At 37.5% G+C, this 12,332-nt stretch overlaps 1 long non-coding RNA gene across 1 annotated transcript in view; it reads left to right on the forward strand.

Moving 5' to 3' along the window:
• The first annotated feature begins 336 nt into the window (after positions 1-336).
• Positions 337-12,332, forward strand: part of LOC132655401 (uncharacterized) — a 49,138-nt gene continuing 37,142 nt past the window's right edge. The window contains exon 1 of the long non-coding RNA XR_009593215.1: positions 337-445. This is a non-coding gene — a long non-coding RNA (uncharacterized LOC132655401). The remainder of the gene's footprint in view (positions 446-12,332) is intronic.

Consider the following 12,332-nt stretch of genomic DNA (forward strand, 5'->3'; position numbering starts at 1 on the left):
ATGGCCCCACTGGTCTGCTAGACTGCTAGACTTTTTCTAGGGAAGGATTGGGTGATTTAATTCAGTACAGTTTTCTTCCTTCCCTGTGGATTCTCTGGAGACACAGACTCCCAGTGTCTTTTTGGCCCTGGTGCACACTGCTCAGTGTCCCCAGCTGGCTGGCCACAGAAACTGCCTGTGCCTGGAGCACAGCTGGGTGATGGCGGCTCAATCTCCACCAGCTGTCTGGTGCACAGAAACTGCCTGTGTCTGCCTTTGTGGGGCCTGGGTGCCTCCCTAAGCTGGGTAATTTTCCGGGCATGTTTTCAGGCTGGGGGTGTCGGCTGAGTGCTCTGAGATCAGACCAGCCGTTTCCCTCCCTATGTGTTTGCACAGGACAGTGAAACTCATTCGCTGGTGCCCTGGTGCCCACAGTTCTATCTCAGGTGGTGAATCAGGCGCGCAGGTAGGCAGGGCTCTGTGCTGGAGCCTGGGTCTCGGGCTCTGGCTCTGGGCTGGGTCCTGGGGTGCCCGTGGAACCCGAGTCTTTTCCAGGGGATGTCTGGGTGACCTAAGGCCGGTCCCAATCGTTTCCTGTACCCTGGGGTTATCTCTCGACTGAAAATTCCAGTCTCTGATAGTGTGGTGCCCACGGTTCAGTCTGGGACCGTGACCAGAGACACTGGCTTGTGGCTCTGGGCAGGGGCTGGGGCTGGCGGCCGGCAGCCAAGCATCTGGCAGAACCAGGATCTCTTCTGCAGTTTAGCTGGGTGAGTTAAAAGCTGATTGAATCCCCCACCGTGGGGTATCCTCTCACCTGGGAAACACAATGACTGTGTTTTGTGGCCACGAGTTCTGATTACTGGTCACTGTGCTGATCCTGCTGCTGCTGCTCAGAATGAGAGTCCTCCCGGCGCCGCCATCTTGCCCCTCCTCCTCTTCCCCACTTTTTCATCCAACAGCTTTAGTTTGTCTGGCTGTATGTGGATCTTTGATCCACTTGGACTTTAATTTTGTGTAGGGTGATAAGTAAGCGTCTATTTGCATTTTTCTATATGTAGGCTTCCAATTAGACCAGCACCATTTCTTTAATATGCTGTCCTTTTTTTTCCCATTGGAGGTTTTTGGTATCTGTATCAAAACTCAGGTGCCCACTGGTGTGTGGATTTGTTTCTGAGTCTTAAGTTCGACTTCATTGATCCACCAGTCTGTTTCTGTGCCAGTACCATGCAGCTTTTATTACCTGTTGCTCTGTAGTACAGCTTGAATTCAGCAATGAAAGTACCTCCAGAAGAGCTTTTACTGTAGAGGATTGTTTTAGGTTTTCTGTGTTTTGTTGTTGTTGTTGTTATTCCATATGAAATTGAAAATTTTTCCTTCAAGGTCTTGAAAGAATTGCCTTGGTAATTTGATGGGAATTGCATTGAATTTATAGATTGCTTTGGTAAGATGGCCATTTTTGCTATGTTAATTCTACTGAGCCATGAGCATAGAAAATCTTTCCATCTTCTGATATCTTTTCAATTTCTTTCTTCAGAGACTTTAAGTTTTTACTCATACAAGTCTTTCCATTGTTTGGTTAGAGTTACACCAAGATACTTTATGTTATTTGTGGCTGAAATAAGGGTGTTATGAAGGGTGTTGATTCCTTAATTTCTTTTTTGGCCCTTTTGTCCTTTGTACATATGAAGGCTACTGATTTTTTTTAATTAATTTTGTATCCAGCCACTTTGCTGATGGTGTTGATCAACTGAAGGAGTTCTCTGGTAGAATTTTTTAGAATCCTCTACTAATAGTGATACTTGTACTTCTTCCTTTCCATTTTTAATTCCCTTGATCTCCTTTAATGTTATTGCTCTAGCAAGGATTTCAAGTACTCTGTTGAAGACATATGGAGAGAGTTGGCAGCCTTGCTTTTTCCCTAATTTCAGTGGGATTGGTTTAATTTTTATTTACATATTTTTGTCTGTCAGCCTTTGTCCATTGCCTGTGAGTGCATTTACTCTATTTCTACCACTGCCACCATCACAGCTGCCATTCTTCACTGCCACTGGAACCCAACTTGTCTGCTTTCTAAATAGACTGAAGACCAGAGACTTTACAGGAAACTCTAAACGCCTTCAAATATTGGTTGGGATGGCTGAGTCAGCCTGTCTTATGAAATGAGTATCCATGCAGCAACATGGTTTTAAGTGTCTCTGGTGTATAAACACCTACTTTTGGACTATATATGGAATATTGTGTAAGCCAATTGTCTCAGTACTTTTTCCTATTGCTGTGGTAAAGTAACCCTACAGAAGCAGTTTAAGAGAGTCTATCAGAGACTCATAAATATAAATTCTTCTCTCAGTAGTCTTTAATTGTCCATAGTGCTTCATCTAAGGGTATTTCCTTCTTATATTTCTTCCATCCATGCATGCATGTCAACTAATAGTGCTCTTGTGCTGGTCTTGTTTGGATAACCGTGTTGTTGAGATTTCATGGTTGCAAATTTCATGTCATACATAAAGACACTATCTCAGAATGGAGGCTTGATCATCTGTTTTTGTTTACCTTTAAAACATAAAAAATTTTAATTTTCACAACCACACTTGATAATATAATTTAACACTTTTTCTGCTTTTTTGTTCTTTAATTAGTTAATGAATTAATTTGTTCTCTGGATTTTACATTCTTTCTGCCCCACCTTCTAAGATGTTCCCTGTATCTTAAGTGTTGAAGATCTTGAAGTTAAACACTCCACAGTCAATTTTTCTCTGAAATTGTGATCAATTATGAATTTATGTAGTGTTCTCCTTCTGCTGAAAAAAAAAAGGTGGTCAGCTCTAATCACATACATATGAACAACACTAAATGTACTCATCAGAATGTATTTATATGTACATATGAGCATATCAAGAATAATTGAAGAAGACATCATAAATGTGAGAGGGAGTGGTGGAACATAGAAGAATTCAGAGGGAGACAAATAAAGAATGAAAATGATATAAATATAGTAGTCATGTAGGAAATTCTCAAAAAACAAAAAACCTTTAAAAGACAAAGGGTTTATTTTAGTGCACATTTCACATATATTATAGTAGGAAAATTGAGGCACCCGATTCTTAAAGCAGTCAGTCATATCACATTCACAATCCAAAGCTGAAAGTAATTCTACTGTACCACCCTTTCTTTATTTTATACAGTTCAGGTCCCTAGGGTAGGGGACGATTAGAAAAGACCGACCTTCCAATAACAATTAACATAAACAAGATATCTCCAACAGTGACATCCAGAGGTTCTTGTCCTAGGTAATTTAGATTTGGTTAAATTGACAAATAACACAAACATCATAGCTGTCATAAATCCCCTTCACAATACATTTTTATTCTATCAATTTTGTTCCTCCAGGACGCGCAGATAGGGTAGGGCTGTGATATGTGGTTATTGTTCCTGCTTTCTGACTTAGCAAACCAAACCACATGTCTGTAAGACTGATGCCAATATTTCTGGGGATTAGAGTCATCATTAATTTGTCCCATTTGGAGGTCAGACCTACTTAACATATTATACAATTGATATTCAAATTACTAAGCCATATAAGATCTGGAGTTTATACTTTATCCATAAAGATTCAAGTACAGTCTGTGACTCCCTCTATGAATGTGTTCCTAGCTTCAGATACATGGAACAGGGTGGGGTAAAGTGAACAAAATAACATTATTGAAAACAGGAAAACTTGTCTAGAGGGTACCCTTGGGGCTAGATTTGATGGTTTGGCTTCAGATTTACATTGCAGAAACCCAATAGATTTCCACTTATTCTTTCCTGCTCCACCTCTTTTTACCTAGATTGCCAATCTAATCAGAAATTGAGTATTTGCGCTACTTTAATATTTGGAGGATATCTAATCATTTGATGATGATGATGCTTTTAATACATTGCCCTTATCTCTATCAATTTCATTCTAGATAATGAGTCAGTGTTATTAATTTGTAAAATATGACATGACTTTATATATTGTATTATAAGAGAGAAACTATATCTATTGAAATAGCTTGTCATTTCTTGGTAGGCATGGCAGCAACATGGCAAAGTATTTTTCTGATGAGAAATTCATCCCTGGGATGGTAAATGCTGGCTGTTTTTCTCTTACATGCCTCCTGCACTCACATCCCTATACAAACCACCCTACAAGTTAGCATGCTTACATGAGAGCTATAATTATTAATGATGGCAAGTGGCTCTTTCATAGCTGCAGGCCTTAAATGAAGTGAGTTTTGGCAAAAACTTAGAGGGCTGAGTTTAACCCACACATAAAAAAAAAATACACGAAACGGAAGAAGTACTGGAGGTGCAAATATTTGATGCATGGAATCAAAGGAATTTTGTCCTTTTTTTGTCAACTTCTTAAATTGTATCACCTTTCAATGAAGCATTTGCAGGTTACCATTTTTAGGTTCCCATTCACTTTATGTCTGTTGAAAGTCTACAATTTTCCAGGCATTGGAAGGTGATTTACGTGCTTTATCCTATTAAGTGCTGGAAAATATCAACGTAAAGGAGGAGATTTTTATTCCAGTGTAGGACATAGAGAAATTTAGGTTCAGGACAATTAAACTACCTGTCCTAAATTGCACCCTGAATGAATCATGAAGCTAGGATTTCAGTTCATATCTTTAGTCTCAAATTTATCATTTGTTTCACCTTTCTTTTTAAAAAATTGAATTCATCATGAATTTCTTAATATGCCTTAAAGGCCGTGTGTATAAATGCAGATACTCTCAATGGGCATTATTTCACAGCAGCATTTACTGTGACAGTAACTGCAGAAAATGAGTTCCTCAGAGTAAGTTATAGGAGCAGGTCATTATATACTAGGAGATTTAATTTTATAAAAAACAAAATTGCCCTTCAAACTGCAAGCATTTTATTTTTAATGTGCTAATTTTAATTAAGTTTAATTAATGCTGCTGATCTCAGTAAACTTATAGGACTTCAAATGACACCCCCAGAAGCCCTGCAACATCTTTCTTCCTTGTCAAAATCAGCCTTCTGGCTCCATCCCAACTCATGCTTCAGCAGAAATTGCTTACTCTTTGCTCTTTCTGAAGCAGAGCTATCATTTATCCATTTGTTATATGAAATCCAATTTGTAATTGAATCTTCATCCAATATTTTATCAGAGAGAGAGATGAGCTTGGAGACCATTCATTATCTCAAACAGTGCAACTGAGTCCTTCTGCCCTCCCTGAGTTAAGAGCCAGGTTGTGTCTTCAAGGTTTACTCCCGGTCTGTGCTTAGCATCACTTCTATCACAACTGGTGCATTTAGGGTGGAGGGCCCTCCCCTGCTTTTACTCCTACAGGGAACCAGGTTTAGGAGAAAAGATTGGAAGCTTAGCTTCCACTCATATAGCTTTTCAGTATTCTGTTTCCGGATTCTGCGATGCGGGGTGCAGAGAACATAACAGGTGTCTTTTAAAACCCTAAATGGAGGTACAGAATGGATTCTAATAGCTCATACTTAAGGTAGCTGACATATTCTAGGAGCCGTGAGAGGCAGGAATCGTGGCAGTTTCCAGACTGCAGACTCTATTTGAAATTTGGACTCTGAAATTCAGTTCTTCAAGTTTTCTTGACATTGCCTCAGGTCCTTACTATGACCTTGGCTCAGCGTGACAACCCTGGTCTTTGCAACTCTGATCTCCCTTTTCTCCAGGGCTTGGATGACTCTTCCTTCCAGCTATTAAAGAGAAGCACTTCCTTCTCCCACGTCCTGCCATTCTCTTGCACTGCGCACTGAAGGCTAGGCCTCTCACCTTCTCAAGGGCGTGGCTCTATGAACTCCTTTCTGGATCACATCTGTACCTCTCAGCTAAAAGGACACATTCCTCTTGATGAAGGAAGCTGTTATCTTCCTTAAACATTCTCCAAGTGAGTGTAAAAGAAAACCTTTTCTTTCTTTTTTTTTTTTTTAATTTCACTTTCCTTATCTGTTCCTACCTCATTTCTGCAGGACTTTATAAAGTAAATTTAAATAATTTACTTGTTAACAATATATATTCTCTCCACACCCGTTCTGCTTTAATTAGTACCCTCAAGACTGTATTTCCAGCATCAAGTTACAACTGTTTCAACAGTGGGACCACCTATTGGCTCTGGTCCTCATGTCACATGTTCTATGAGCAAAGTCATTGTTACGGTACGTGTTTCTTGTGTGGACTGCATTCCCTTGGCATGTCCAATGGAGAGCACAATCCCCTTGCTCTTCTATAACAACCCTGTTGTTATTTTCATCTTTGTTGATATTTCGGGGTTATTTTTTTTTATTTGTATCTCTGATGGTTTTCTAAGTTGTCTCAAGTGAAGCTCGTTCTTTCTCTTAAACTGCGGGCTCATATATTCAACTTCTCATATATAATATTTAATGTATTCAATATAACAAGCACAGCCATGGTGTTGGAAATTCCTGCACTTTATGTGCAACTCTGTCACTTGCAGTTTACTTATCTCGGTTGCTGGCAAGTCAATATTGGGTTTCCCAGTTGTATATAAATATCTTTGTTTGTGTCCCTCCAATTACTATGCATTCCACCAGGACATCCTGTTGTTTCTGCCTTCAGATGGTGAATTCAGATTGTATATTCTTCTTGCATTCCTCACTGTAACACCTTAGCTATAAATCAATGCTATCTTAAGCTTGGACTTTTACAACTTGTGTCTAGTTGGTCTCACTTTAACCCTTGCTCTCCTTCCATGTGTTCCAAACCAAAAAGTAATGAGAATCATTTAAAAACGCTAGGCAAGTTATGTCTTTTAGTCTACAGACACTTAAGGACACTCTATTTTTAATTAAAAGCCACAGTCATTGTATTTTATTTTAAAAATGGCCATACCTCAATAACTATTTACTTATTATGAAATGCAAAATATATCTCTGTTAGGAAAAAATACTTAATTCTTGTAATGAAAAAGAAAACACCTGGAATGTTGCATGAAAGATGGAATATGAATGTATTTTATTACAGTAAGCTCAATAAGCAAGGACTAAGTATCCATAAATATCAATGTTAGATAAGATGGTGATTAAAAACATGGACTGGTCCCCTAGAGGCTCATTGAAATAAAAATCTATACTGACACAGCACACAAGTGAGACTTACATGTCAGTCTGAGGTATATGATAGGAGAAATATAGGGCTGCCAATGGAACATAGAGTAGGGTCTAAGCAAAAATGGAGATCTATTGTCTAAACAATGAGTGATATTCAGACCCATAGGGAGGACATGGTTGTTATTCAAGAAAGACTCCGAATAGAGAAGATAATGAAAAAGGATTCACACAAAATTTAAAAAAATGTGTGAAAAAAACTACCTTAACAATGAATATTCAGAATTATTGATGAGTTTTATGCTTTGTTGGAAGTTGTGTAGAACAGAGGCAGAAAGGAGTGATATAAAGTAAGAAATGGCCAGAGGCTATTGATGCAGGATCTTGAATTTCAAGCTTGGAAATGTGTGGGCTTTTCTTTACTCCAAGGGGGAGTCATTACAAGTATTGAGGGAGTGTTTTACTTGATTTACAACTTTAGTTTAATTAAGCCCATTATCATTCATTAAATATCCAGTCTGTCTACATTACTGCCCTAGATAGTTTGGTATTCATAAAAATCACTTAAGCATTGGACAAAAGTAAATTTTATGTCCCAGGTCCAGTTCTGTTCTGGCAGGTCTGGATGGTCTTTGTGTATCCACATTTAGCACAACTCTCACTTAGTCTAGGCAATAATTGAAGACGAAGTTTGGTGCCGTGCTGATATGTAATACACACAGTCTAGGAGATGTTATCCCTGTGTTGTCTACTAGCTTGTCTTTCATAATGGAAGTCAAGAATTTCTTTTCCAAGTGGCTGCGGGTTAGGCAACTGAGAGGTACCTCGTTTATACAGGAATTAAATATTCCATTTCTATGCCACTCCTAAAACTGTTCTTCAATCAGTAGCATCTCTCTCTCTCTCTCTCTCTCTCTCTCTCTCTTTCTCTCTCTCTCTCTCTCTCTCTGTGTGTGTGAATGTGTGTGCATGTGTGTTGTATATGTGTCAAATAAACAGGGATTTATTAGATTGGGTTATTCAATAGCGACTGAATAGCTTAGTAATACCTGTCTTCACACAGGAGAGGCTGAGGATCTTGTATCTTCTCTATTCATGGAAGTTTAGCAATCCCAACCCAGTGCTGGAAGCCTGGAGGATTCCTGGATAGCTGCACATATTAAGTCCACACTGGAAAGCCAAGAAATTGGAACTTGATGTCAAAAAGAGAATGGCTGCAGCAGTGAAAGGGATTCTCTCTCAGGAAGAACTTGAAGGTAGCCAGCCACTTTGCTCTCCCCTGAATGAATTTATGCTGATTTTATCCCCCCTGGAAATGCTCTCATAAATATAAGAGAGACATACAGAGGCATGTCTCTTCGGTTGATTCTGAATCTTTTCAGGTTGGAAGTTAATACCAACCATCAACAGGATATTGAATATAAGAAAATGTAGTGCTTGGACAATGGAAATGAATGTGAAAATGGAGAGAAGGTGATGAATTAGGGAGTCAAGAATCAAGGATTGCATGTATTTGAGGATGAGTTCAGAGGGGTTGTAGCATAGAAAAATCCAGATTTTGGTAAAAGACCACTATCACTATTGAGACAGGCAAGCGTAGGGGAGAGCTTACATACAGGCACTATACCTTGCCTGACTTATGCACCTGGCATCGTAATTCCTTTACATTCATGCACTGGTCACATACACCCTTTCAATCAATGCCCCTACCAACCTCAGAAAGCCTTAGACCCACCCAACTGCATTGGGCTAATCATCATTCTCCCTGAAAATAGTGTATATTTCTCTTGAACTCACAACAATCAAGTTTGGAGAGGTTTTATTCAAACATATGACCAATGTACTCCATTATGAAGAATGAAAAGGTCCAATATGGTCTGGGTTGATTCTGGATGAATGCAATCACTATGGAAAACTGTGTCCTCATGTGAATGTTTAGGGAGAATCTTCTTTTTACCTTCTTATAATGCATAATTGGACATACATATGATTAAAATTACCTACTTTATAGGAAGGGACATGCATGAGAGGAAAATGAATACATGACTTGATCTACCAATCAAAATAGATACTCATCAAAACTATGCCACTTAGTGACCGGTTTCTTTAGATTCCACAAAGATAGGCTCCAGGCTGTGACCTGGTACACTCATGTGGCCAGCTGTCAGTCTTTAACACTGTGTAAACCTCTGAATATGTGATCTTATTTCTCTTCAAATAAAATTACCTTTCTAGTTCTAAAAAAAAAAAAGCTTTCCTATTTTACAAATATAAAAACAATTTCAAATATATGTAATGATAATTAATGAAAATAAGGCCATGATCTTGAAAGATTTGGAGGGAGGAAATGGAAATTGGAGGGGGAAATAATAAAAAAATATTATTCAGAGATATGTTTTCTTGATATATTATTTTCCAAAATTTTTCAGCCCAAATGTACCAATTTGTTTGTTCTTTTACATTCACATTTGGAAACTGTTTATCATTTTCTTAAATATGATTTACAGGTAATTTTGCATTGAATTTGCCCATATGTGTTTATCTATATGGTGGAATATAAATTTTATATTTATAAATTAAATTTTATTTTCATAATTTGGTAATTTTACCAATAATTTTTCTGACATAGTATAATGTCTTAATCTGAGTTTTCTTAATTATACATTATATAAAGAGTTGCATCAGATTTAGCTGAAACTATAAATTATATTAATACATAAATCATTATTAAAAAAATCAGTGTTCCCCAATAGTCCAAGAACACTAAAAAACAAACAAACAAACCCAGAAGTTCATTACTGATGTGTTCTGTTCTTCAATTCACTGTCTCTGATGTGGGCTAATCCTGTTCTCCATGGATGTCTATGAATCTCAAAGAGAGGAAAGATGACAACATTCTCAGGAGGAACAGGGCTCTTCATGCTGTATTCACCTGAGTCTTTTCTCAGCACTGAGAGATCCATCACAAAGTGGCTGTGTACCTGGTGAATATTCAAGATGTCTCTTCTCACATTCATGGCTTCAGAATCTGGTTTGGAGTCTCAACACCTACAGAAAGCTTCAGCTTTTGCTTTTGCTGTGACCAGTGCATAAGTCATTTGACCACAGACATCTAGTTTTCCTTAATTCTAATGTGGAGAAAATGGTGAATTAAGTGGAAATAATATGCCAGCACAAAGAAGACATATGTATGCCAACAATCTGTGAATGTCATACAGTCTAACTAGATGAAAGAAATAAGAAAGGAGTGGTTAGAAAAATAGAGAAAAGTGAAATATGTAGCAGAGCCTTAAGAGATAGTACGATAATATAATATACAGGATGATCATGTATTTTAAAATCCAAAGTAGTGATTAAAAGGAAAACATAGTTAAATTAAAAGTGAGCCAAATATGAGAAAAGTCCCTAACATCCAAAACATGTGATTGATGATGACTAGTAGCAAAACACTATTTTTTAAGTGACATTATCTTTACCTGTACTTTATATTTCAATATAAATATTCACATGGGCAGCTGCAGAACCTTATGTTGTAAGTTATGGATGCTGTGGAAAAGCCTGGTAGTATTTTAATTAATTAATTACAATTTATTCAGTTTGTATCTTAGCTGTGGCCCTCTCCCTCATCTCCTCCCAGTCCCACCCACCCTCCTTCTTCTCCCCTATGCCCATTCCCTAGTCCACAGATAGGGGAGGACCTCCTCTCATTCTACCTGACTCTAGCCTATCAGGTCTCATCAGGGCTGGCAGCAGCATCTTGCTCTGTGGCTTGGCAAGGCTTTACACCCCCCCCCAGAAGGAGGTGGTTAAAGGGCCAGGCATTGAGTTCATGCCTGGTAGTAATTTAGAACACAGAAGTTTTTAAAGTATGTGATGGGTTTAACCCATCAATATTGGACAACACACCTTCAAGAGGGTAACAATTGATGTTAGTAGTGATACCAATAAGAATGCAGAGATATTCCTACTTTCAAAAAGGATAGTAAAGTCACACAGTGACTGAGTAATTAAGTCACACATGTTGAGGTAGGGGAGAGTGATGGAGGCAGACAGCCATATTAGAAAATAAGCATTGTTCTTTTCATTCTGTTGCCTCTGACGTTAGTCTTAACTGGCAGAGAACCCCTTAGCTGAATTTCTATGTTATCCACTCTTCTAGTATTATGTTTGACTAATTATGGGATAGCAAATACCCAAATCAAAGTTTCATGGCTAATTGGTGGATTAATGAGCCCACAGAAAGCATTTTAATTAATTTTCCTTGTTGTAGTGACAAGAGAGGCAGGACTCTATCTGAACATTTGCATTGATGATGTTCAAAGCCTTAATAGTGCTACCCAGATTACACCTTATAAGAAAAAAAAAAGTCTACATTCTATTAGGGCTTAGAATTTCCTTACAATAGCCAACAATTAAACCATTGTCAAAATGTGTATTTTATTAGATCAAAATTTAATTCAATTCTTTCCACAAACTTTCATCATGCTGTAAACCACAACTCTAACAATTCTACCAAACAGCAGACTTGATGAGCTATGTGCCATTATCTTTTATTTCTTCTCTTGTACATTGGTGACAAAAACCAGAATGTTAGCCATCATGTAATAAAAAATAATTGCTGTGCGTTGTCCTAAATTAGGCAGGGATTCTTAGTAATTATTAAACATTAAGATTAAGCAAGATGAAGTCACCTATGCTAGCTTATGAAGCTATGCCTGTCAGAATTTAACAGAAACAAACTCCCCCAAATTTAAACATATATCTATATTTTGTTATTTGTTAGGTATATATAATATGTGTGTGAGAGAGAACAAGAGAGACAGAGCAGGCATTATGTTTTTTAATACCATATGGTTATTCAGAACCAAAATATAAATATTTTATTGGAGAATTCTAGAGATCAGATATGATTGTTATTTAATATATTTTTAATTACAAAAGGAACATAGCTATAGAAAATCTGGAAAACCAAATTTAGCAAATTTCCCAAAAAATATTATATGGGAGTAGTCTTCCTAACTTGAAAATTCTCAATTCTGTAGCCAATAGATTTTTATTTGTTTTCAAAATCTTTTAAAAACTATTTAGCTATGATTGAAAAAAAAAAGACATACAATGAATATATTCACATAATGAGCTATGAGACGTGCCTTATAATCAGCCTGAGACACCGTGGTGTTTCCTTCTGCCTTTCATACAGTTCCTTTATCAAATGTAACCATCACTTTTCTGTTGTAAAATGATATTAAAATTTACTATTG

The sequence above is a fragment of the Meriones unguiculatus genome, chromosome 7, assembly GCF_030254825.1.
Source record: "Meriones unguiculatus strain TT.TT164.6M chromosome 7, Bangor_MerUng_6.1, whole genome shotgun sequence".
Classification (NCBI taxonomy): Eukaryota; Metazoa; Chordata; class Mammalia; order Rodentia; family Muridae; genus Meriones; species Meriones unguiculatus.